The 26,353-nt window shown below is 38.5% G+C and overlaps 1 long non-coding RNA gene across 1 annotated transcript in view; it reads right to left on the bottom strand.

The window, feature by feature from the left end:
* The window catches only part of LOC140689009 (uncharacterized), a 37,642-nt gene that overhangs the window by 10,073 nt on the left and 1,216 nt on the right, over window positions 1-26,353 (bottom strand). Inside the window, exon 2 of the long non-coding RNA XR_012063863.1 lies at window positions 7,924-7,979. This is a non-coding gene — a long non-coding RNA (uncharacterized lncRNA). The remainder of the gene's footprint in view (window positions 1-7,923; window positions 7,980-26,353) is intronic.

Genomic DNA, 26,353 nt, shown 5'->3' with positions numbered 1-26,353 from the left:
TCTATTCTGCAGTTTTTATGTCATTTGCTAATCAAAATAACAAGAATAAAGGTCTATCTTAAGTAATAATCCCCAAGCCCATGTTATTTGCATGTTATTCAATTTTAATTTTTCTGGTCTTATTATCATTTCATTATTCAAAGTAACCCTTTTCTCTTTCCTCAGATTCAATCAACTTACAGTTAAAAGTATTTTTAATGATTTTTGAAACTTCCTTAGATAAATTATATATATTATAGTCTAGTTTCTGGAAGTAACACTTCTGAACATACCCCTCTGAACACTGGCAGATAATACTCTAGGAAATAGGGATCAGTGTAGCCAGGCAACAATTTCAAAATCGTCACATGGTCAAGCAGTAAGGTGGATATGAAAAATGCAGGCAGAGGTTCTATAGAACCTCTCTGGAGGGGATGTCTTAATATATTAGCATTACAAAAATGTCTCCGGTTCCCCAATCTTAAATACATAATTTGTGAATAATATTATGGGTTTGCAGCTGGCAGTGAAGTGTGATATATTGTTAATGCTTTTTGCAAATGTTAGAGTGGATATCTATCAAGACTCTATTGTCTCTGATGGCTTTCATATAGCACAGTCCAAAAAATACTTCAATCTCCTGCTAAACTAGAAATTTTACTGTTCTGCAGATCATTAAAATTTTCATTATATCTAAATAATAAAAGCTATTATTAGGGTCAATTCATAGCTATAGAGTATGCAATTTTAGTATCTTCTCTATGGATCTGACTTGTACTCTCTGGAATCTAAGTTTTCATTTTGGGTGAAAAAAGATAAGTTAACTTTTTGTAGCTTTCCTGCATAGAAAGACAGCCCTGACAAACATTTAAATACTATGCTAGAGAGCCAAACATATCAGTTTCCAATTAACATTCTCAATCCAAACTCATCTAAATTTTTCTCCAGTTGAAGGAGATTGGGCTATACTGAAGGGTTGTACTTACAAAGTGATTATGAAATTTTCTTCTGTCATTCAGTTTTGTGTGAGATCTCTGGGCAATTCCTGATGTTGCTACTGTAGCAACAGCATACTTAGTGCTTGTCAGAGGCAGGAGCATTTTGAAATTGTGAGGGAGGAGCTATGATTTATAATGTGCTACAAATTGCTCTCCGTGCTAGAATACAAATTCAAATATGATAGTTGATACCGATCTGCAATGTATTTTGGAGTAATCCCAATTGCTTATGAAAATCCCTTGATGGTTTGGGGATACATTTTGTCTACCAAACAGTCACTCTGACTGCACTGTGAATTCAGACACAATTTTTTTAAATGCAGAAGGGATTTCAGGGTAAATTAGATTCTTCTTAAACCCCAAGTATTCAAAATAGAGGCATCTTTGCTTTAAGCATCAAGACCCTGTAAGGCTCTGCAGATAGGGTGGCTCTGAGAAAAATTCCATTCCTGGTAAATATGACTGGGGACATCAACCGAGCACAACTTTATATGATCTGTGTATGGTAGGTATTTTCCTACATGAAGAGAGAATAGCGCATTTTTCATCATTTCTTTTCACAACGTCTTTATTGAGCAAGAACAAGAATGTGGGTATGTGCTAACCTACACACACACACACACACACACACAAATCTACTGGCAGCTATTTCTTCAATAGCCTAAAGAGTGCCAGAGTGGAAACAAGTATGCAATGTGACTATCGAACCAACAGTTATTTTGATTATTTGTTTAGACTCCAACACATCTTTAATGCATTACTTGTTTAGAATTTGAGAATAAATTCACTATAAACAAATCTCAAGTTCAAGTGAATGTATCTAAACTGCAGGAAGAAGAGCACATAGACATAGCTAGCTAGACTAATAGCACACTGTCACCAGCAGTGAGAAGGAACACTCCACATAGGCTTGACTTGAGCCACTATTATCTGAAAAGGATGGTCAGCAAGAAGGCACTGAGGGGTGGGAAACAAACAGGCAGACATTTCTGTGATAATGAGCATGGTCCTCACCCTCAGAAATCCCCAAGGGAATTCCTCAACACTAATCCCTAAGTCAGGGATAGACCAGAATTTGCTCATTCTTCACCATGTTATAGATGGGGAGGAGGTCAGTCGACCCTTCTCATGCTGTAAGTTAAAGCCTTGTATTTGCTGAGCTGCCATAACGAAATACCACAGATTGAGTGGCTTCAACAATAGAAATTTATTTTCTCACAATTCTGAAGGCTGTAAGTCTGAGATCAAGGCGTTGGCAAGTTTGATTTCTTCTGAGGCTCTTCTCCTTGACTTGCATCTTCCTTGACATCATCTTCCTTCTATGTGTATCTGTGTCCTAATTTTCTTTTCTTACAAGGACACCAGTCAGACTGAATTGGGCCCCATTCAAATGACTTCATTTTAATCTAATTACCTCTTTAAAGACCCTATCTTCAAATATAGTCACACTCTGAGGGACTGGGGGTTAGGATTTCAACATATGAATTTGGGAGTGGGGAGACAGAATTCAGTCCATAACAAGCCTAAACACTGATTTTAATTATATTTCATCTCTACTGAGTTTCCTGATTTCTCATGTTTCTGCAATGTTAGCCACAAAAATGTTGACCTATTTGGGCACCCTCTGCTTGTTATGGTAAGAACAAGGCATTAAGGAAGCCAAAAGATAACTTGACATTTCTTGGTCCCACAATGGGTCGGCTAGTGTCACTTGTGCACTTAAGCTGTGGAGGAGTGTATTATAGTTCAAGATTGGCCATGTGACTTGCTTTGGCCAATAAAATGTGAGTGGAAGTGAGATGTGACTCTTCTGAACAGAAAGATAAGAGCCAGTGCACAGCTCCACCATGTTCGCCTTTCCTTTGGCCATGAGCCATAAATTTTCCCAGATAGGGTACAAAACATGAGCAAAATAAAATAAGCCTTTGTTATTGTAATCCACTGAGATTTTGGAGTTGTTTGTTTCTGTAGTACGGTTTGGCGTAAGTTGCATGATATATCCTGCACGTCTACCCCTGCCCCTGAGGCTCCTGTCCATCTGTGTGGGACCACTCATCAGTTGCTATAAACTGCACTAGCATGTTCCATGCAGATCCATCAGTCCACCCAGGGCAGTGTCATAAGTTCTTCCTGCCCAAATAAAACTCTAATTCCTTTGTTTCCTTAATCAGCAATCAGGAAAGAAACTTGACCAAAGTGACACATAGGAAGGTAGGTGTGTGGAAACCCCTGCTGCTCAGCTTGACATATAATTTTGCCATGGGAAAGTTCTGATTTAAAGGGAGATGCAATAATACTAATAATAATGCAAATAAAAGTCTCCCTAATAATGAGATTTCAAAAATGCTATTTGGGGAGCAAGAAAGACATTCTAGCACCTCCGACACTGCCTTATGTACTTACCAGCTATCCCTGCCTGCCACTGTTAGAAAAAAGTTCAAAGCATAAATGCTAGTGATTATACTTGAACTGTAACTTGACCTGTATATCCCTACAGTTACTTACCTACTGCAGGCACTCTGCAGGGCTCTTCACATGTGTTATTCCATGTAATCTCTTCAACAACTCTAGACAATAGGTACAACTTATTAACCCCACACTACAGATCAATAAATTACTCTCTGGTCATATGGCAGGTGAGTGGCACAGCCCATGCTCATAACTACTGTGCTAGTTAACAGTGAATCAATGCAATCTTTACTCTTAGAATCTAAGAAAAATAAAGCATCACTGTGGATTTTTCTGATGTGTCTTCCCTTTACTTTATGATCTGTATTTTAATTTTTTGATGGCATTTATGATGGAGGGTGAAGCGGAGGTGGGAATAGAGGCAGGTGTTTCCCATTAGAATGGCTTCGTTAAGTTCAAAACCCAAAGGTAATCTACCCTTCTGCTTCAAACACTTAGAAACAATAGACAAGAAAGAAAACACAACAAAAAGAAAAATAAACAACAAACCAGAAAGATGTATCAAGTCTCAGCCAAATCTTCCTGTAGATCTAAAACAGACAGAAACCCATAACAATGATGGAAGGGAGTAAGGCTGTGCAAATCATGGCCTGTCAGACTCTGGTGGTGGTCATAACGCTTGCTCCTACAAGATAATGGAGACTAAAATGGTTCCGTGCCTGTAGATGTCTAGAGCCAAGTTCACTAGCTGAAGCCAGAAACTAGAGGTGGCTCACCACTGATCCTGATTTTTTTTAAAATGCCACTGAATGAAGCCTGAGGCTTCAACTGTTAGAAAACCAAAGGTATTGGAAAGTAGGAGGAACCAAACTTCCTTCTGTCTCTGTGAATGGATCAGCACTCTCTCTAGTACCATCAGAAATACTGTACAGTTATAAAACCTTGATCATAACTAGGGTGTGAGGGCCTGAGTGCAGGCAACAGTCAAATGTCTAGGCAGAAAGAGAAAAGCAAAAAGGAAAAGACTAAGGGAAAAAGCAATCTCCCACTTAAGATGAGCTTGTAAACTCAAATTCCAAAACACAGAGAAAACTATTGCTAACAAAGAGAACTATAAATCAATCAATCAAATAAAATCAGTGTCACAAAACAGTCTAACAAAGACTTTAAGATATGTTTGGCCAAAAAGCAACATCCAGAAAAATATAATAATAAATAAAAAAATAAAAACACAGAAATGAAATAAGGTGCTTATGAAAAATAAGAATAACTAGGAATCTTGGAAAGGAAAAAAAATCAGAGAAATAGAAAAAGTAAGGGGATAAATTCTAGACTATACTGAAAAGAATTAGCAAATTTGAGCAGCTTCAACATGCATCCAACAGGAGTTCCAGAAGAAGAGAATTGAAGAAATAATGGCTGAGAATTTGCCAAAATTGAAGAGGAGTCCTTAGGTTCAAAGTGCATTCAAACTTCTGAGCAGGATAAAGAAAAATAAATTCATGCCCAAATGAAAAAAAAAATCTAAGAGCTGCCCAAAACGACAGATGACCCACAAAATAATGGCAATTAAGCTGGCAACAAAACTTTCGTTAGCAACCATATGAGACAAAAGACAATGGAGCAATATTTTCAAAATGCTCAGGGAAAGAAATAGTAAGCTTCAAATTTTATACACAGCTAAACATTTAATTAAGAACGAGAGCAAAATAAAGGCTTTTTTACACTAATAAAAATAAAAGAGTTTACCACCTACAGATGCTCATTAAAGGAATTATTAAAGAATATGTTTCAGCACAAAGGGAAGTGAAGCGAGAGTGAATGTGGATGTGACTTGCACAGCTCACCAAGATCCAATGTCTAGCCCCTCACCCATGGGAGAATTAGATTTTCCTGTACCTCTTGAAGTCAGGCTTGACCACGTGACTCACTTTGGCCAAGAAAATGTGAGCAAAAGTGATGAAAAATTCTCTTGCATGGAAGATTTAAGAGCCAGCTCACGTCCACTGTACCCTTCCCCTCTGCCGCAGCCACCCACACTCTTTCAGACAGGGGCTGCCCCTTCAGTGGCTTCAGAATGCAGGAACTAAACCTCTAGCCAACCTGGAATATAAGCAAGAAATAAAACTTTGTTGCTTAAGCCGCTGCTTCTTTACAGTTGTTTGTTACGACTGATACAAAGGACAATTATACAAAATTGGAGGGACTACAGAAATTGATCAAATATGCTGGAAATTTTAATTAAAAGTCAATTATGAAAATACTAAATTTTAATGAACATCTAAACCTCTAGGCAACAACAACATGGAATATGTTCAAAGGAGAGTTTTAAAACATATTCTGGATAACAACAGAAATACTGAATAATTTTAAGATTTGTTTTAAAATGTATAGAGTAGCACACATGTTTATAATTTAAGGATACTTACCAAAAGAACAGAAAGGCAATTTAAAGCATTTAAACGGCAGGATAGAGAAAGGGGAATGTTGAAAACTCACCCAATTCATGTAAAATTAGGAGAGAAGAAGATGGAAAAGGCAAAGAAAAATGATAACAAACAGAAATCATAAAAGAAAGTGGCAGAACTAGGTCCAAATATTGAAGTCACAATAAAATGAAAAGCAATGTCACATATTAAAAGTCCAACCCAACTGGATCAAATCGAATCTAATCAGATTGCATATTTTTAAGTCTAGCTATTTGCTGCTTTATAAAAAGCACACCTAAAATTAAACCACACAAAAAGATGGAAAAAGGTACACTAGACAAATAGTAACTGTTATGGGCTTAATGGTATCTCTTTCCTCCAAATTCATGTTATAGTCCTACCCCTAGAACCTCAGAACATCACCGTATTTACAGGCAGGATGTATAAAGAGGTAATTAAGTTAAAATGAAGTCATATGGGTGGGCCCTAATCCAGTAACACCAAATCCTTATAAGGAGAGGAAATTTGGACACAAGTATAGAGGGAAGATGGTGTGAGCACACAGTCATCTACAGGCCAAGGAGAGGCCTCAGAAGGAATCAATCCTGCTCATTGACATCAAGCCTCCAGACTGTAAGAAAATTAATTTCTGTTGTTTAAGTCACCTCGTTTGAGGTACTTTGTTGTGGCAGCCCTAGAAAACTAGCCCACTAACCAGAAAACGAACCAAACCAAAAAAACACACAAAATTACATCAGACTAAAATAGAATTCAAGTCAAAACACATGGATAGTATTATAAGGGAGCACCAACCATGAAAAAGGACCAACCCACTAAGACATAAAGTCATTCTCCCTTGAACCCTCTCCAGTCATGCTGTAGTTCCTATTCATCCTCCCTCTAAAAAAAAGAAAAAAAATCACTCCTGTGAGTGTTACCAAAGATCTTCATGTTATCAAAAAACAATGGTCAGTTTCCAGTCATAATCCTACACATCTTCCCTTATCTCCAGCAACACCATACTCTTCACTCTCTTCCCGCCCGCTCTGCCTTCCCTCGACCCCAAACACAAGCAGAACCGAGAGCTCGAGCCTCCACTGTCTTCTCTTCTCCATCTGCTGTGGTCTCCTCAGAACAGCCACAGGGGTTGCAGGGAGGATGGGGCTACAGGGAGAATTAACTGTGGTCCCCGCTGATATGGGTCAGAGAGAGAGGGGGTCAGGGAGCGGATATGAGAGCAAACAGACAAACAACAGGCACGGTAATTAATAGGCACCACCAGGTTAATACTATAAAGAGGAGCTCTTCATTTTTACCCATATACCCAATCCTTCCAAGTCTTTCCCCTTTGGTGATCCCGTTCATCCAGTGGCTAAGGTGAAAAATCTTAGGAACCATCCTTGATTTCTCTCTTGCTAGCCTATCTGACATCCAATTCATCAGCAAATCAGTGGGCTAAAGTCCCAAAATATATTCCAAATCCTCCCACTTCTACCAGTATCTCTGCAGCGCAAGCCAGTGTCACCTCTCTCACTTGGGATGTCACCTTAGCCTCCTTGCTGGCCCTCATTCTCCCCTCTTGTTTCAATACAGTTAAGGTGACAGAGGTACCCTTTCAAAATGAAAGCCATCCCCTGCCATTCTGGCTTTCCTACCATTCTTCAAACACATCGGTTGTGCTCCCTCAACATCACATGCTCCCACCTCAGGGCCCTTCTGTTGTCTCTGCCTGGAATGGCCTTCCCCAGGTGCCATATGTCTCACCTCCTTGCTTTGTTCAGTCCTTCTCAAGCATCACCTCCTCAGGGTGCCTCCTCTGAGCACCCCTGAGAGCCCAGCTCCCCATGCCGGCCTGTCTCTCTCCCCTTACCCCGCTGTGTCCTTCACAGCACTTGCAGCTACCTGATGGTAGACTGGTTGTTTACAATGAACTGTCTCCCCCCAGCTGGGATATAAGCTCTTTGAAAGAAGGGATTCTGGGGAGTTGTTCACTCTTCTATTCACAGTACCCAGAACAGTGCTGGGCACATCATAAATTCTCAGTAAATATTTGTTGAAAGAATGAACAAACATAGAAGTCAGTGAGTTAATCACAACATTGTACGTACCAAATAGCAAGAAGGCCTGGAGTTATTCTCTCTTGAACTCACTCTATTCAGCAAGCCTTTGAAATACAGAAGCCAAAAAGAGAATTCATGAGAAATTAATAATCTTCAAGTAACCTTCCTTAGTGAAGTATAATGGATACATCAAATTTTAAAATAAAGTAAGAATATGGAAGATTTGAACAACAAATCAATATGTTTGATTTAAGATGCATGTAAAATCCTATATGCCCCAAATAGAGTATAGATCCTTTGTAAGCACACACTGATAAAAATTAAAGATACCTAAAACAGAAACTGAAGCCCTAACAGATTTCAATGACTCCATGTCATAAACATATAGTTTCTGACCATAACACAATTAAAATCAAAATCAACAATAAAAATATAGTAAGTTAAGAAATATATGTTTGGAAATTAAAAACTGGACCTCTAAATACCCGTGAGATGCCATTTCATTCCCAACACATTGGCAAATCTAAAAGCCTCATGGTACCTCCTGTCGAGGGGAATGTGGAGAAAGGCAGAGCATTCATACACTGCTAGTGAGCATACAAACTGGTTCCACAACTCCATAGATCAATACAGCAATAATTAGCAGAGACAGCATGCCTAACAACACAACAATGTCAATTCTTGGTACATAATCCAGATAAATTCTCTAGCACATGTGCCCAAGAAGACATGCACAAGAATAATTGTTGCCACTATTTTTGTTGTACCAGGTTAAAAAAAAGAAAATTGAAAACAATTTAATGTTCATTAAGAGCAAATTGGATAAATAAATTGTAGTATATTCATACAAAAGACTTTATACAGCTATCAAAACAAATAAATTAGAGATGCATTTATCAACATAGATAAATCTCAAAAACATTAGATTGAGGTGGCAGAAAAAGGCCAGTTGTAGAATACCAATATATTGTATTATATTCAGTACAAAGATTGAAAATATGCAAAACAACACTATTTACTGTTCGTATGTGTTATTTACGTAGTGACTCAGTAATAACAGAAAAACGTGCATGTAAAAGGAAAGGGACATATTCAAGGCAGTACTAATATCTAGGGGATGAGAGTGCCGTGATACGGAGATGTACAGACTTTACGTGTGTGAGTACATACCTATATCTATTGCTAGAGAGAGAGACACAGACACAGATAAAGAGTATTTTTATTTCTTAAAAAAAGATCCAAAGAAAGTAAGTCAAAATGTTAACATCTGTTAAAGTTTCATGGTGAGTGGGTGTTTTGTGCATTACTTATTCTCTACGATTTTTTTCTGTAGGTTTGAACTATTTCATAACAACAACAACAACAAATAAAACAGGAGACAGGAAAATGGCACGAAGAAGGTCTGAAAGAACAGAGGATGGGGAGGCAAACTAGTTTAAGATTATCAGGATTGGAGAGAAGGAAAAAATAGGAGAAGGTAAAGCCTAAAGGAAGAGCCAAGCAGACAATGAAAGTGAGCAGGAAATGGACAAAAGAAGTCAGCTGCTGTCTAAGGAGTGAGGGAATGAAGGCTTGCCACGCCCATACCATTGCGTTCTCTCCTCCCCGCTGACGCCACTGGCTCAGTCGCTCACCAAGGGACAGGGCTGGTGGTGAGAGAATCCAGCCAGGTCACCTGTGATCTCCTTGCTCCCAACAGCTGAATCCCTATTCATGCGGGGGTTGGAGGGGAGTCGGCTTTATTTACCTATCCTAAAGTAGGTGCAATCTTTTCTATGATTCCTGAAATGTAAATGCTGAGAAAGACATGTTAGCAAGACTGCTTTTCCCTACCGTAGGAAATCACTCCCTGGGCAATGCTAACTTTAAGAAACTATTGGCCATTCAATTCCAGGAGGTAAAGAGATTTTTACTTTTAGCAGAAATTTTACTGTGAAAAGGAGAAATTGCTGTGTTAGGAGAAATTATATGGTATATGTGTTCATACAGTATAAAGCAGAACTTACTATTTTTAGCTCCAAATATTTCCCACCTCTGACTCTCCTCCCCTCTCAGGTTTGGAGAGTGTGATGCCATCATCTTGGCCTCTCCTTCCTTATCTTCCACATTCAGTCAGTTATCATGTCCTGCCAGTTTGCTCCTTCTCAACATACCTCACCTGTGTCCCCACCACTTGCCTAATCAGTCCCCATACCTGGGGCTGCTCTCCCTTAAAGAAACTCTCTCTACCCCCATCTGATAGTTGCTCTAGCCCAGCTCTGATCTCACTACACCTTTCCTCGGAAAACACAAGCAGTACACCAATGTGTGAGAACAGAGCTCAAGCTCTCAACTCCAGTATTCAAAGCAAGCCTGCTTCGATCTGGTCTCTTATTTATCTCCTGCAGCTGCTCCTCTTGGCTCATTCCATCGTTCCGCTCCCACACTGTGCCCTGCCAAATGGTCATCCTTAAATATTCCCTGCCACTTTCCACCTCTGAATAGTTACTCAGAAAGTTTCCTCTATTTCCTCTCTCCCCATCCCTACCTAGAGAAATCCAATCTCACCACCAACGTCCAGCTGAAATGCTGTCAGGCTCTATCCTCCTCAGGACTGGCAAGTGCTGACTGTAAATCACAAAGGGACAGAGTATCATTTCTAATTCATTGCTATCTTTCTGGCCATGCCTAGCACTGTACCTTCCATATAATAGGTGCTCAACCATATTCAAATGAATGTATGAAAACATGCGTTTATATAAGTACTACCTATAACCACGTGTATTTTTATAATCACAAAATTGATACAGATTTAATTTTAACCCTGAACTTCAGTCACCTAGTAAGCCCTCAATATGTAATTGTGTGAAATAATGGATGACTGAGTAATGAATGGATGGATTTTCCTATACTTACTTTATAATTGAATGAGATATCATAGGTCACTATATATCATTGTCAGTTGCCCTATGCTCTTGCCAATATGTTTGCTCAAGATCCTTGGGAGTACATTTCTAAGTTCTGAGAGCAACAGATAAATGTTAATTCTACTTAATATGGTTCTAAAGAGAAAACATAAACACAAGAATCTGTCTGCTTGGTTATAAATGCATTGCACTTAATATTACAATAGACAATGTTAATCACATATTTTGATATTCTTCTAATTCTTTTCATTGTTTTCGAACCCTCTTGCCTGAGTTGATTCCTTTTCCTTGTAATGAGAACAACTCCTGGTGAATACTAGCCATTTGACTCTTTTTTAAAAACCTCACTCAGTAGCCCTCCTTAGGACTAATAGCAGCTTTCCCTACAAATGACTGCTGCAGGTTATTAGGTCATATTTTCTTGGAATATTCTACCTTTCATTTATAATTTTTAAATTAACCCAATTATTTCTAATGGTGAGCTGAGTATCTTAAACAGCAAAGAAAAAGAAAATTGTGTTGCTATATGACTTAACACATTGTTAAAAGGAGATGGGAAATCTTGTGCAAGTGGAAGTTGATCATTAAATCAACACATCCTCTGTGCCCTTTACAACACCTCCTCCCAAAGGAGGCATCACTGTGCAGGGACTGCCAGGACCTCCAGCACCCTCTTGCTTCTGCACATCTAACGAAGAAAATGACCATGCAAAAACAAAACTCAATTTTTCAAAATGTCAATCAACCAATATTACTTCCAATGTAATATTTTCACCCACACAGCATTAAAAATATATATGCATTAAACCTTCCATCAGCTAGAAAAGAGCCTCATAAAGTTTCACTCTATTTCAATAAGAGTGAGTCAATTTAGGGGCCATTGTTGTATCTAGAGGCAAGATTTTTCTCTTGGGTTATCACAATACCACGGGTGTCAATCAAAGAGCCACACTCAGAGGACCAAGAGAATATCAGATGAGATCTATCACCAGGCTGAATTTTGGCCTGTATTTGTAAGTGATTTCCTTAACTGGGTCATCCGTCACAAAGTCATCTGCATGGAGAGGATACTTCATTATTGTTCTATGGGGCTCCAATTAAGCAGGACATGATAAACTGCTATCAAATTGACAACTCAACCAAATATTCAGCAATTACTACAACTTGTGACTGTGAGAGGAATGTGGGCCTCTCTGCTTCCTCCTCAGGTGAAGTCTGATGGGAATGAAAGATACTTTAAATAGCCTTCTGAGTGTCTTGTGCCTCACCGAGAAGGCTCTTTAAAAAAGAGTCAGAGGCCCTCAGTTCAGTGTCTCGTGTAGAATCATCATGAGTTAGTGTCAATTTTAAATTCCTCTATACACGCAGATAGTGTGACACTAATGCAATGACTTCCCACCTGAAAAGGATACTGATATGTTTCCATTTGTTTCCAGAGCTCGTAAAAAGCCTTCTGCATTGCATCAGATTTTAGGCCCAAGCTCAGCGAAGTACAGTCCTTAGTAGAAGTACGAGTCATTGGCTTGATTTTCATATTTATGCAGCCGTGCTTAGTCTCTCTCACCGAGGGAGCTGCAGCACTCCACAGGAAGGAGAGGTCTTTTCAGACCTTCAGGGAGGACAGCCTAGTGGCATTTAAGCTGCCTTTGATCGGCTAAGGTGATTTGATTCCCACTAATAACTAATAAGAGCTGTTAGGCAAATTGGATGGTATTTATAATTCTAATTTGTTTTACTCTGTGACTCTAGGAAACATCATTGTGGTAAATGTATTGAAATGTCAGGGTTATCACTTGCCACATGAAGTTTATTTTATTTTTTCCCCCCACTGAACAAATGCCAGCAGCTTAGCCGGCTTGAGCCCAAGCTTATGTGAACCAGTGATCCAGGCAGCCTCTGGCAGCTCCGAGTGGCCATTTGGCCTGCCCGAGCTTACGCTGCATAGATTCCCCGGGATGGCCTCCAACTTCAGGGTAGTCGGAGACTTTTCAGCGCTGCTGGGGCCCCATGTCATCCTGCAGCAGCAGGCTGCTTCCTAAGAAGCTGGCTCCTCTCGCTGTTCCAAGAGGGAAACTTGAATACTGTTTTGGCAGCTTTGCAGCACCATTCACTCTCTCCCTGTGGCTGAAGAAAACTTTTTGAAAGTGCTAGGAGCACTGGTTTAGAATCTTCGTCCAGAACGACTTTGAGAAAAGCTGCCTTGAAAGTTGGGACTGACTTCTTTGGCTGGCTCCGCTGACGAGCCAGATGCCACTTTTTTCTGCAAGGTACGTGCACATGGGAAATACGGCTCCAAGGACAATGTCCAAGGAATGACAGCTCAGATGCACCAACAGCTTCTTCTTCAACAGAACTTCAGTCCTATGAGTGCAAATCTGCTGTCCACAGAACACAGAGATCAGTTTCAGGAATCCTCAGCTGTTGTTCATGGTTTTTTCCCATGCACTAGTGAATTTGACCAGATGACACAATTAAGTATGCTTCTTTAAACGTACGTTGTCAATGGCTTTATTAGGGATGCGTGTTACATTTCCTGTGAGATCTTGTCTTCCAAATAAAGAAAGTAGGTGCGATGGAAGGAGACTGGTCAACCAAGACTGACAAGCAAACCAGAATTCTATGATGCTCTCTCCCATCAGCCAGAATTCAGCTCTCAGTGCCTTGGTTTATGGGTCTGAACAATACAAAGCTTGTAATACCACCTCCTGGCTTGAGTTCATCCATATTGTAAGGAATAGACTTTTAAAATTAATTTGTTTTCATTTTGCTTTTGATTTGGAAGGCTTACTAGTTTCATTTTGATTTAATTTTGTTTCATGATTACATAGAACATATACGTAGCTCAAAACTCAGTCCTACAAAGCACTGGTCCCATCTGCTCTGTCCTTTCCTCCCCGTAGAGCTAATTATTTTTATTAGCTTTTGGTTTATCCTTTCATTATTTAAGTACAAGCAAAATATTTCTATATTATTATCTCACACCTTTCTTAGATACAAGATAGCTTACCAGATGCACTGTTCTGCACTTTGCTATTTCTATTTATCCAGAAAATCACTCCATAACAGTATATATGTATATATAGGCATCCCACATTTACTTTTATAGCCGCATAGTACTCCATTGTGTAACTGTATCTTAGTTTAGTCATGTAAACCTTTGTTGATAGACAATGAGCTGTTCCTAGTCTTTGGAAATTATAAGGAGTGCAACAATGCCTTGTGTATATATGCTTTCATATCTTTGCCATACAATCTTTGGATGTGATATAAAGGCACTAAGCACAGAGACATGATTAAGATAAAGCTCCTGCCTTGGAACTATCTCACTCTTATAGGGGAGATGGCACAAAATCAAAAAGTCATCGTACAATAGTTAAATGCTATTAGAAAATAACACACTAAGTTTTTCCTACCACTATCTACCTATAAACATAGATTGTTTTTATAATAGAAAAAATACATTTCATACTTTTAAAAGTCTTCAGAGCTGAATATGTGCCACTTGAACCAGCCCTGATTGTTTGGAACTCCAGGAACTTAGCATCTGAAGTCCATGAGGGCAAGGTTCATTCATCCTTAGTCACTTCTGAAGTAGGATGGAAATGCCATTTCCCTTTGAAGTTTGCAACTCTGAGTGTGTGTATCTTCTCATTCTCAAGGCAAAGCAAAAACAAATGAACACAAAGGAAAGGAAGGTTTGCATTATCATTGCTAGACACAAGTGTGTACCCCTGTCACTTCTCGTTTCTAAGTCCTCTTATCACCTAACCACACCAATGCAGGGACCTTGGAAAAACTACTGTCGTTTCTTTTTAACCTCTTTAAGTTCTTTCATTTATTGAAGGTCTTGCATGTCATGTCCTGGGCTAAGTACTTGAGGAAGAGGGAATTAATTAAATTATCCCATTTAGCATTGAGGGGTAAACAGTTCATCAGAGAGGGCCTCTGCCAAAGACCTCTAACAGAAAATACTTCTTTTATTAAAAACATTCTGGCATTCAAAAATTAAGTCCATCATGACCAACTTGGGGATAAAGAATAAATTCAAGATGGTGCCATTAACTATAACATAACTGGATATTTCATCACCCAATACTTGCTCCAGATACATTTCATTTTTCATATATTCTCAGCAAAAACTAAAATTCAACATATCCCCTGCAAGATTTAAAATATCATAATATTTTCTCACTTCTCAAGAGAATACTCCTTGGTACAGATGTTGAGAAAAGTGTGAGCTGCAGAGAGTGATTTGACAGTTGGTATATGGAAAAGCCTCAAAGAATGACGTATTTTGATAGAACGTGAATCACATGAGACTGGATCAACTTCTGGAGACAATCTCATTAAAATGGAACTGCAAGGGATCCTATTCAACAAGTTTTTCCATCAAGAAAAATAAAATTAAAACTTTGATCAACAACAGTGTCCCCCACATGTAACTAAGAAAGATGATTATCCAACCTCAGTTTCTTGCTCAATTTCAGCCTCTATCTCAGAATATATCATGTTCCCCTTCTATCAGATTAGACACTGTTTGCTTATTACATATTAAATGTTATTTAACATCTAATTTCTCTTCAGAAAAACAGATCCAAACATACTTTTCTATTCCAAAGAAAAATATATAAGCAATATCCCCTCTTCTCTCCCAACAGCTGTTCATAGCTCTGTTTTATTTTTTTTCTTAGCTCTATTTTAATTCAAATTTGAATCATACTTCCATTAGTATGAATTAGAAATGCACAATCAAATGTATTTGAATTTTATTTTATATAAACCCCTTCAAACCACAACTTCTAATGGATCCATGACTATAAAACTCCAATTTGTAGAGTCCCCTGCCTCTAAACCTTCAGAGAGTGTTATTAAATTCTGTTATTTGTGATGGTTAATTTTATGTGTAAACTTAACTGAGCTAAGGAATTCCCAGATAGCCGATAAAACATTATTTCTGGGTGTATCTGTGAGGGTGTTCCCAGAAGAGATCAACATTTGAATCATTAGATTGAGTAAAACAAGACTGCCCTCACCAATGCCGGTGGGCATTGCCCAATCTGTTGAGGGCGTTAATAGACCAAAAACACAAAGGAATGGGAAGTTTGCTCTTTCACTAGAGTGAGGACATCCATCTTCTCCTGCCCTTGGACACTGGTGCTCCTGGTAATTGGGTCTTCGGTCTCAGACTGGGACTTACATCATTGCCCCTCCCTACCCCCATCCTCAGGCCTCTGGATTTAGACTGGGATTTACACCATTGGCTCCTCAGGTTCTTGGCTTCTGAAATAAATGGTACCACTGGCTTTCCTGGTTCTCCAGTTTACAGACACAATTCATGAAACATCTTGGCCTCCACATGAGAAAGTTCCTGCAATAAATCTTCTCCTACATGTACATATCTTATTGGTTCTGTTTCTCTGGAGAATCCTGAGTAATACAATTAACAAGTATGAAAGATACATCCAATTGAAAAGTTTTATTGGCTACATTTTTATGCATTTTATTTATCAACATATGTTTACAGCATACCTACTGGTGTCAGACATTGTGCTAGACACTGGGGACAAATAAGACATAGTCACTGATCTCACGGAAGCCTTGTCTAATGCAGGAGAGAGATGTGTGGATAAACAATCACAATGCAGCGAGATTATGGTTTGTACAGGGGCCAATGGAGATAAGAAGAGAAGGTGCCTAGGAATGCATGGGGAATCATAAAATGTTTCATAGAGGGTATTAAATTTGATATAAAACTCGGTTTAATGTGTAAGGGGTTACTGAGAAAAGGCATTCTAGCAGAGCACTCAATGTGTGAATGCCAAGACATCCAGTGCATGGGAAGCTGCGAGTGACTCAACACACTGGGGCCTCAGGTACATGAACAGAAGTGCTGGGATCTGAGGCGATAAATGTGGGCAAAGAAAAGATCATGAAGGACACAGAGAAGTGGCTGTCTCAGGGGAGTCCCCAGAAGTTATGAGCAGGGTACTACCAAGACCAGATTTATATTTAAAAAGCATTCCTATAGCAAATGGGAAGCTAAACTGGAGGAAAGCAAAACCAATAGCTTGGAGAGAATTAGGAGTCTCTGCTGTAGTCCTGGCTTAATTAATAAGGCATGAACCAAGCTTTAAAGAGGAGAGAAGTCACTGGATATATACTTAGGAAATAAGATTGTCAAAACTCAGTGACTTAGATAAGAAAGTGAGGAGAGAGGAAAGAATTGAAGTGGACTCCCAAATTTCTTGATAGACCTTGAGCTCTTGTTTAGCAATTTTATGTGGGGGATATTGTTACTTATGATTCTTGATGGTAAAAAAAAATTCCTATTAATTTGGCAAGCTCATCATTTTGAACCAATCAACTTGGGAGAATGAATTATGGCATGAAAGAAAGGAAAATTAGACAGCTTGAAGAACAGGGGTCAAAGTTACATCAACTTACATTCAACTGGTTTGTAGTGTCCCTAATCAAGACAATGCATTAGGAGATGGGGCAGACTTCGAAGGAATGTTGACTTTCATGAATTCCAGTTTGAGACGCTTGAGATTGAAAGCCTTCTTTTAGGTTCAGATAAGGGTGTTCTATAGGGAGTTGGTTAAGTGGATGTTGATCTCAGAGGAGAATTTTGAATAAAGATTTGGGCAACATCAGAGCATCAGTGGTAGTTGAAGCCACAATTAGGTCTAAAGTATACATTGCTATTCCTTAGTAGTACATAAAATTGGATCAAAATTGGTCAAATACTTTAAACAATATTCATTCATTCATTCACTCAATAAATAGTAACTGAACATTTCCTATGCAAGTATCTGAGTGAGGGGCTTGGGGTAGAACTGTGAATAAGACAATGTTCAATTTCATGACCTATATATTCTGACTGAGAATTCAGATGTTAAACTGGCTGCACAATATATTATTTAATAATATTTGAGATTTGGGCCACCAAGAAGAGATATACAACTTTTAACTGAAAATACAAAATGAGTTCAGGGCAAGATAGAGGATTTCAAGTAAGATTCTCTGAAAAACTGCTTTGAGCTTTAAAGTTTTAAAGATGAATTAACGGTAAAACAAAGGAAAGAGTGTTCCAAGAAGGAACAGCATGTGCAAAGGGCCTGGGACAGAAAGAATACGCCAGGATATGAAAGTCAGTGAGACAAGCAGAAATGTATGTAAATACTCCACATTATAAAGTTGAACGAGCAAATATTTTCTTTGGGTAAATATTAATAAATATGATCATAATGTAGAAATATGAGATCCATACCATCTGGGGGCTTTAGGCCCCTTATTCAGAAACTCAAACTCCAGTTTGTGGGGAAAAAAAAAGAAACAGAAAAACCTACAAATATGGTTTGGAAACAGAACAGATTAATACAATGCCATCAAACTTCCCTTAGCTCTCTGTAAAGGCATGTTCCTAACAGAGAAGTCAAAAATCAATGTCTGATATGATTTCAAGGTCGTATCTAAATGGCAGTATAAACACTAAAGAAAAATACATTTTTACTTTTATAAACACTTAACTGCAAAATATCCTCTGAGCACTAAAAGTTCAGGAATAGACAAGATCAACCATATTCTCTTACTCAGGCCCATAAGAAGGTTATGCATTTGTTCCAGGCCCTTTAGCCTGGTGGTCCTGCTTTGTTATTGTCAATACCTAACTTCTAATGGGGTGTGGCTATGCCACATACATGCAAGTAATTACCTATAGCCATTTTATACCCATAAAAACCAAGCCCAAAGGTAAGAATTGTACAATTTTGACTGGAATAATTACAAATACCAGCAACAAACATTCTCATTTCTCTTACTTCCAAGAGAGTTTTGGGCTGTTTCCTGAATTACTGCTTAAGTATCAACTTGCTTATGTCTATTTCAACCATTCAAGCCAAAGGTGGTAGCAGTTAGACGTTTAGAAGGAACTTACACATAGCTCAGAGAATTCAAAACTGTCTGATGGAAAAGATAAACATTGTCTGAAGCATCGTGCCTTGCCTGACAGTTTTTGGAAATTTTCATAAGAACTTTCGTTGCATCTGACGGTTCACAAGGACATAGCTCTATCATCTCCACCCCCTAGTGATTTCATGTGTAATGGCTATAGCCCTCTCCTACACTATGCTGCAGACCTACACAGGGACCCACCAGAGACCTTCAGCATGTTGGGTTCCAGCAAGTCACAGGCCCAGAAGGGAAACACACACCAGCTTAGTCCTTAGTCAAAACCCAAATCCAGAGCTTCTCCACAATGTCATAAAAGCAAGACCATCACATTTGTGAAAAAAGCAGAGCAGACTGTAATGGGATCATTAAGATCAACCCGAAAGTATGTTCACAAGTATCATGATAGCATTGTGGATACTAATTGCTATCTAAAAACACCATTCCAGTCTAAGTGCTAGTATTAAGCAAGGGTGCATTCTGTCAAATGCTGTTTGGCCCATAATTGAAAGGTCATTAAAAATTCACTGAAAGGGATACTGGAAACACCATAGAGGACAAAAGGTGTATTTGAAGCTCCAGTCATTGTCAATGATGCCACAACAAGTGATAAGAACCAGGGGTCTAAATATGGCAGAATAGATTTGAAGGCAATGGTGCAGAGAGATTTTTTTTTTACATGAATAGCAAGCCCAGGGCTGCCTGCTTGTGAGCTCTGTCAGCCACACTGTGATGAAGCATTGGTGGTCCCATGCACTTCCCAACGTAGACATGTACCTACGGATTTACATCTTATGAATATTTGATCCAGCTAAAAATTTGAAAGAAAAAATCACCAGTCTCTGAATTATTTAATTGTTTTTGCCAAAGCCCTAGATTATTTTTCCTGTAATAAAATAAAATGTATTAGGTGGGAAATGAGAGTCCAAAGAGGCAAATACCAACTAGAGCCCTAACAGCTGAGGTTCCAGCCGCACTGATTTTCTTTACGACATAAGTGGTCTGCTTGGCTGAGAGCAGCAGAGGCTTGGGTCAATACTGTCATTCCTGCCTGCCAGCACTGCAGACTTCATGCATTCTCCTTTGAATTAACTTGACCACAGGCTATTTCTTGGAGGATATAATGAAGAAATTGGCCAAAGTTCCTGCAAGAGTTATAATGTTGATATGAATTCTTTAAAACACATAAACAAGCCTTGAAGACTAGAAAGGTCATGGTGAAGGAAGCAAATTTCCTTCCTTTAATATTTATGGGAAGAAAAGAATTCAAATCTTGGAAGTGACTTGTGAGCATTAGCAATAGGTCAGGGGCAGAATTTTGCATGTGACCATGGGGACCAGACAGGTGACTAGTCTTTGGGAAGGACTGTGAGGAGATGCTGTAAGGTGCTGTACTCTGTGTGTATAAGTATGTATGTGTGTGTGCATGCCTTGCTAATAGTGATATTAAAGAATTATAACTAAAAGAACTCATTATATGCTGAAAGTTCATAGAAGGATAGCAGATTTTAACACTAAGAAAGATAGGGTAAAAAAAAACTTTAATAAAAAACAGACATCAGGTATTTCTGTGGTCATTTTAGGGGATGTTGATGAGGAAAATCCTCAGAGAACTGTAAAAGTCATTGTGATATCCCAAAGAATGGATGCGGTGCCAGGTGGACTCTAAAACCATCTCCGTTGTTCCATCTCCTGACACTCATGCCCTTGAGGCATCTTCCCACTGTGCACAGGTGGACTGTGACTTGCTTCTAACCAACAGAATCTAGCCAAGGTGATGGGATGTTTGTGGCTCCGTGTGTGATTGTGTTACACAAGATTGCATTGCCTGTCTTGTGAGGAAAGTCTCTCTCTTGCTAGCTGCCGGGAAGGCCCATATGGCAAGGGACTGAGACTGGCCTCCAGCTGACAGGCATCAAGAACCTCAGGCAGCCTACAAGGAACTGAATCTGGAAGTGGATCCTTCCCCAGTCAAGTCTCAGATGACTCTACAGCCCTGGCTGACACCTTGAGAGCAACCTTGTGAGACCATGAAGCAGAGGATCCCGATAAATTGTGCCCAAACTCCTGACCTAGTGGAATTATGACATAGTAAATCTGTGTTGTTGTAAATGGCTAAGTTTGTGGAAATACTGTTATGTAAAACAAATTACTGATAAGGCACCAATGGCTTTAACTGGGTTCTTTCATTCCTAAGGACTCCTCCTTTTTTCCACGTGATCTCCAATTACAGGAGATAAAGAAGATTACTAGGAAGCCACAGGGGACCAAATTTATATCAACAATGTGACACACAGAAGAAATGATAGCCCTGGTACTTTGGGATCTCCATTTACCCTCCAAAGAGGGTGAATTCTGACTTTCTAAAGAAATGGTAACAATTCATAATCCACTGAACACAAAAGAGCTTACAGATGTGCCAGCAAATGGGAGCAATTAGCCTATGGTACACTAGAAAGAGCTTTGGGGTCCAACAGGTGCAGGCTCAAATGCCAGCTTGACTCTTTACTAGGTTGGGCAATATACTGAGTCTCAATTTCCTCATCTGAACAATTGAAATACTCAAACCAATTCCAAAAGGTGTTGAGAAAAATGAGTTAAAAAACAACATTGGGATGGAAGGTAGTAAATAATAAAAAAAAAATACTAATTCTCTTTCCCTTTCTTTATGCCATAACATTAGTGCATCCTAGACTTTAGAAGGTAATATTTTTAAAATCAGTGAAAGTACAACACTAAAAAAAATGTGGCCTAAGAAGTACTGGAGGCACTAAAATTGAGAGTCTGATTATACAATTGTGAATAATGTTAACAAAGGAGAAACGCTTAAGAAATCCAGGTAGCAAAAAAAAAAAAAAAAGAAAGAAAGAAAGAAAGAAAAGAAATCCAGGTAGCTGCTTAGAGAATTCTCCAGTAAGTTCAATTTTTGTAAAGCATGTGAATGAAAAGGAAAGGGGTTACATCATCAATGATTCAGGGGAGAAGAGGAGGAGAAGACAATGAAACCAGAAGAATGTCACAAAGTCCACAAGCCAGAAGTTAAGTTTGTCTGTTGAAAAGTACAAAGACAAAAAAAAACAAAAACACTTATTATGCTATGTTTGAAAAATAACACAGGTAGAGTCGCTGTTTGGGAAAGATGGTACAATATTATCAGATCGTACTAAAAAAACTACTTTTACTTTGCAATCATCTTTACTAAAGAGGGTGATCATCAAACAGAAAAGTGAGGAATAAACATAATAAAGACAAAACCAAAGAGTAGGAATGTGGAGATGATAGAAAAATTGTACTTTGGCTCAGGTAATTATTCCCAGGAGTAAGAGCTTGCAAATACAACTGGAGAGCCATTGTTGGTCATTTTGAGAAATCTCGTAGAACCAGAGAGGCCAAAGTAGGCACAAGTTTTAATTTTTAAATAGTAAACACTTCAGAATACATCTTGATACTAATTCCCAAGTAAATTCTCTAATGGATAATTAAATAGACGGTTTGTAAGCACTTTGAGAGGAAAAGATTATCACTAGGAGCCAAAATGGGTTCACTAAGAAGACACCAAGCCAAACAAATTTCATTTATTTTCTAACAAAGTTACTGAATTGGTAAATTAGAAGATACTGGAGGCATACTTATGAGGTCTGGAAATGAGAATTGAAAGAAATATTTTATGTTTAGCCTAGAGAAAAGGACTTGAGGGAAATGCTGTCTACAGATTTTTTCAGAGACTATGGGGTTGAATCACTGAGCACGGCTGCATCCTTCATCTCGCAGCTTAGATGACCCTTGGGGAAGCTCTCTCTGATCACTCAGTTCAGATTTGATACAGTCTTCTATGTTGCTAGAGCACATCTATAATTCCATTATCAAAATGTATTATGGTTATTCGCTTAATTGCCTACCCCTCCAATGGAATGTAAGGCAAGGACCAAGTCTGTCTTTTTCATTGCTTTATCTCTGGGGTCTAGCACTGCACCAGATAAGTATTGGGTACTATATTAATACTTGCTAGCAGAATGAGTAACTAAATAAGTGAATGAAAAATATTTATATGTCATAGAGATATAATTTTCATCTAAATGTAAGAAAGAACTTTCTTATACTTAGGCATCTTTAAGATTCCTTCAAAATTTATAAATTCCTTATTCTGAAAGTGTTCAAGAATAACATGAAAAACCAATCATCCATATGGTATTTTGTACAGTGGAATGGAAGTTCAATTAGCTGAACTCTAAACTCCCTTCTGACTCTATAATCAAAGCCACATCACCTTTGACTATAAAATGGAGTCAGTCTCCAAGAAAAATCAAAATCCATAACCCCCAAATTCCAGACATAACAGATATCCTAAACAGTGATCTCCTATACACTGATTTTGCTCTTTTGGTGTTTCCTATCTGGTTTAGAACAGGACTTTGCCCAAACTGACAGTTAACAGATTTTCGATAAATAAATGGTCACAATAAATGTAGACTGTTTCTGAAGTAAAAGGATGATTAAGATATTCCTAACCACCTTGTTTCAGAGAGGAAGTGTAGCCCTAAAGGTTTTCATGATCTCTCAAAACTCACAAAGCTATTTGGGGCAGAGCCAAGACTTGAACCAGTTTACTACTATTTTCATTTCTCTAGATTGCCTTGAAACTCTTTGCAAAAACAACTGAAGTCCAGAAACTCTGGGTTTCTTGGCCATCTGGGGACACGATAAGCATCTCTGTAGTCAAAAACCTAGAAGTCAAGTCACCACTGTAATAATTCCAAGAGAGATGTTGGACAGGACCAGAAGAGACAACACACAGAAGCAAAGGAAAAATAAATTACCTTTTACCTCATTCACTGAACTTCTACCATCAGATTTGCTAAATTACGGAAAGACAAAATAGTAGCAGTAGTAGAAGTAATAATAATAATAATAATGTCATATTTTATGGCTCTATGGCAGTACATAACCCACGAATATAGCCGTAAATCTGAGAAAACTCATTAAAACTCAATGTCTGATTCCACAACAGAAAAGACAGTGGACAAGAAACCATTTCTTGGTTACCCTGGTCAATGTGAACACAAATGTAGATAGATAGTAATAAAGGGGAATTTTTGGCCCAGTTTTCTTCTTGAATAAATGAATAAATGAATAAATATGTATATGGCAATCCAAGTTGACAATGAATTTTGGGGGCCCTTCCTTTTTCTATCTATACTTCTTTCTTTTCTTTCTCTATTGCTCTAAATCACCACAACATTGCCAAATTTTATACTCTATGGCTACAGACCACAGGTCTAGATTTTATACTCTATGGCTACAGACCACAGGTCTAAAATCAATCGAAAAGATTTATCCAGTAATGCGTCCTAGAATGACAGTCACTTTATTTTCTTTTGCTGAAGCATTTGATGAAATGGCAGTTAAACTGCTGCATTTGTCCACTCAAAGGGTAATCACTGAATGCCCATCGCATGGTAGCCACTTTTATTACATATAGCACAAGGTGTAGACCCCACCCTCCAGGAGACATAACCAAGTATCAGGTACTGTTGCAGTGGTTTCATGAGCTATATGTCAGGTTCTTTGGGAGTCCAAATAAGGGACACCTAGCTCACCCTAGGGGAAACAGAGTTTGTCAGAGGAGGTAATGCTGGAGGTGAATCTTAAAGTAAAATAAAAGTTAGCACGCTGGACAAGGGATCAGCAGTTTTTCAAAAGCATTTGCAAAGGAAGGAACTGCAAATGGTCTGCTGAGGCTGAAGTCTGTGGCCCACGTGAAAGGGGACTTTAACCACTGGTCATTTGGATGTAGACGGGGACAGATGTCAAGGACCTCTCCCTCCTATTTAACCTACTTGTCATTGCCTTCTTTCAGGTTGTCACTGCCTCTCCCTGGAGGTATTCTAATAACTTTCTAACTGCTCTCCCTTCTGCCAATCTTTGTTTCCACTTTTCAATTCATCCTCCACATTTCAAGAGACTTATCTTTCCAAAATACAGATCAGATCACGTCATTCTTCAATTTCATCTTTACTTATGAGATTAAGTCCAAATTTCTTAGAGCAGCTCATCAACATGTTACAGCACAGCTCCTTGTCTCTCTAACTTGACCTCCTGCCTCTTCCCGCCTCACAACTTAAAATGCAGCAACACATAAGTACGCAACATAGCCTCCCATACCATGCTCCCTCACACTTCTGACCTTTGTGCGTATCATTTCCTCTGCTTAGAAAACCTTTTCATGGGGAGAATTCTAACTCACCTTTCAAGATGCTCTTGTAAAGTAAAGTGTTTCCCACGATGTTTGGGAAGTTATTCTTCCATCTTCTCATGGTCTTTTGCACATGTCTCTATTGTATCAATTTGCACATTGTTCTGAGTCTCTTTCTATGTGACTTCCCCACTCAAGGGAGGAGACATATCTCAGTTTTATTTAACTTACAATTACTGTTCAGAATTAACCAGTGCCTAGCAAACAAAAGGTACTCAATGTTTGTAGAATGAACAAATGAACCATGAATTTCCTCATATTAAAATTTAAAACGTTCATTGCTTTGGCTTTTTATTTAGACCAATCATCACCATATGTCTAAACATGGAAAATATGTCTCATCTCCCCACTCTGATTTACACCTCTTGTAGGCACTGCCCCACCTGTCAAAGGCCCATTTACTCCAAACCACTGTTTCCAAAAGCAATAGGCTTCCAATGCTGTAGAGACTCACCAAAAAAGCAAAACACCCTACTAGTAAACAGTTATAAACAACCTTTGTTAGAAATGAGCTGTATGTATTTTAAGTACCTGATGAAATCTGTGTGAAAATGAAGGCTACTAATTTGAAGGTTCATCACACAATGTTAACCCAAACATAAGAAAATGCCTCGACACAAAGGCCTAAAAGTAAGTTCTTCCTGCCCTGGGATCAATTAATGTGTGTAAATAAGGGAACCGTGAGGAGTCTTTACACTGCCGTTTCCCAGTAGGAAAGGAGCACTTGTTCATTCTGTGGGGAATCAGCAGGCAGACCTCACCCTGGGGCCTGCTGGTCATTCCTGTTCCTTCACGCGAACTGGCCCATGATCCTTCTATCATCCAAAGGAAAATATTTTAAAAGGGGGTGCATTTACATATGATTTGTGTCATAAAAGTTAATTCTAAAGTTCAAATCTTCATCTCACAGCTGTTTCCCAGAATGTGGAAAACACTCTGAAGCACAGATGGTCCAAAAGACTGATGGCTTCTGCGAAAGGTAGAATTGATATTGCACCATATATATATATATATATATATGTGTGTGTGTGTGTGTGTGCATGTGTATGTGTACATACACACACGCACACACATATATAAGAAATTAATGTACCAATTGAAAGTAATCAGCATTTCCACAATTATTTCATGGTCATGGATTTTGTGTTCATGCTGGCTAATTAGCCAAATATGAATTATATATATATATTTTAAGTAAGTGTGTATGCATATTAAAGGTTTTTTTCCCTTTATTTCATTGTGAAGTAAATTATTTGATGTGGCTACGCATAAAGCTCTAACAAACATCAAAAAGCAATCAACCAACTCTTTGAGTACCTCAAGTAGGATAATTTAGATGGTTTTTAATCATGATTATGAAAATATAATT

Source organism: Vicugna pacos, chromosome 24 (genome assembly GCF_048564905.1).
Source record: "Vicugna pacos chromosome 24, VicPac4, whole genome shotgun sequence".
NCBI classification, from domain to species: Eukaryota; Metazoa; Chordata; class Mammalia; order Artiodactyla; family Camelidae; genus Vicugna; species Vicugna pacos.
This window is presented reverse-complemented; position numbering and strand designations above follow the sequence as displayed.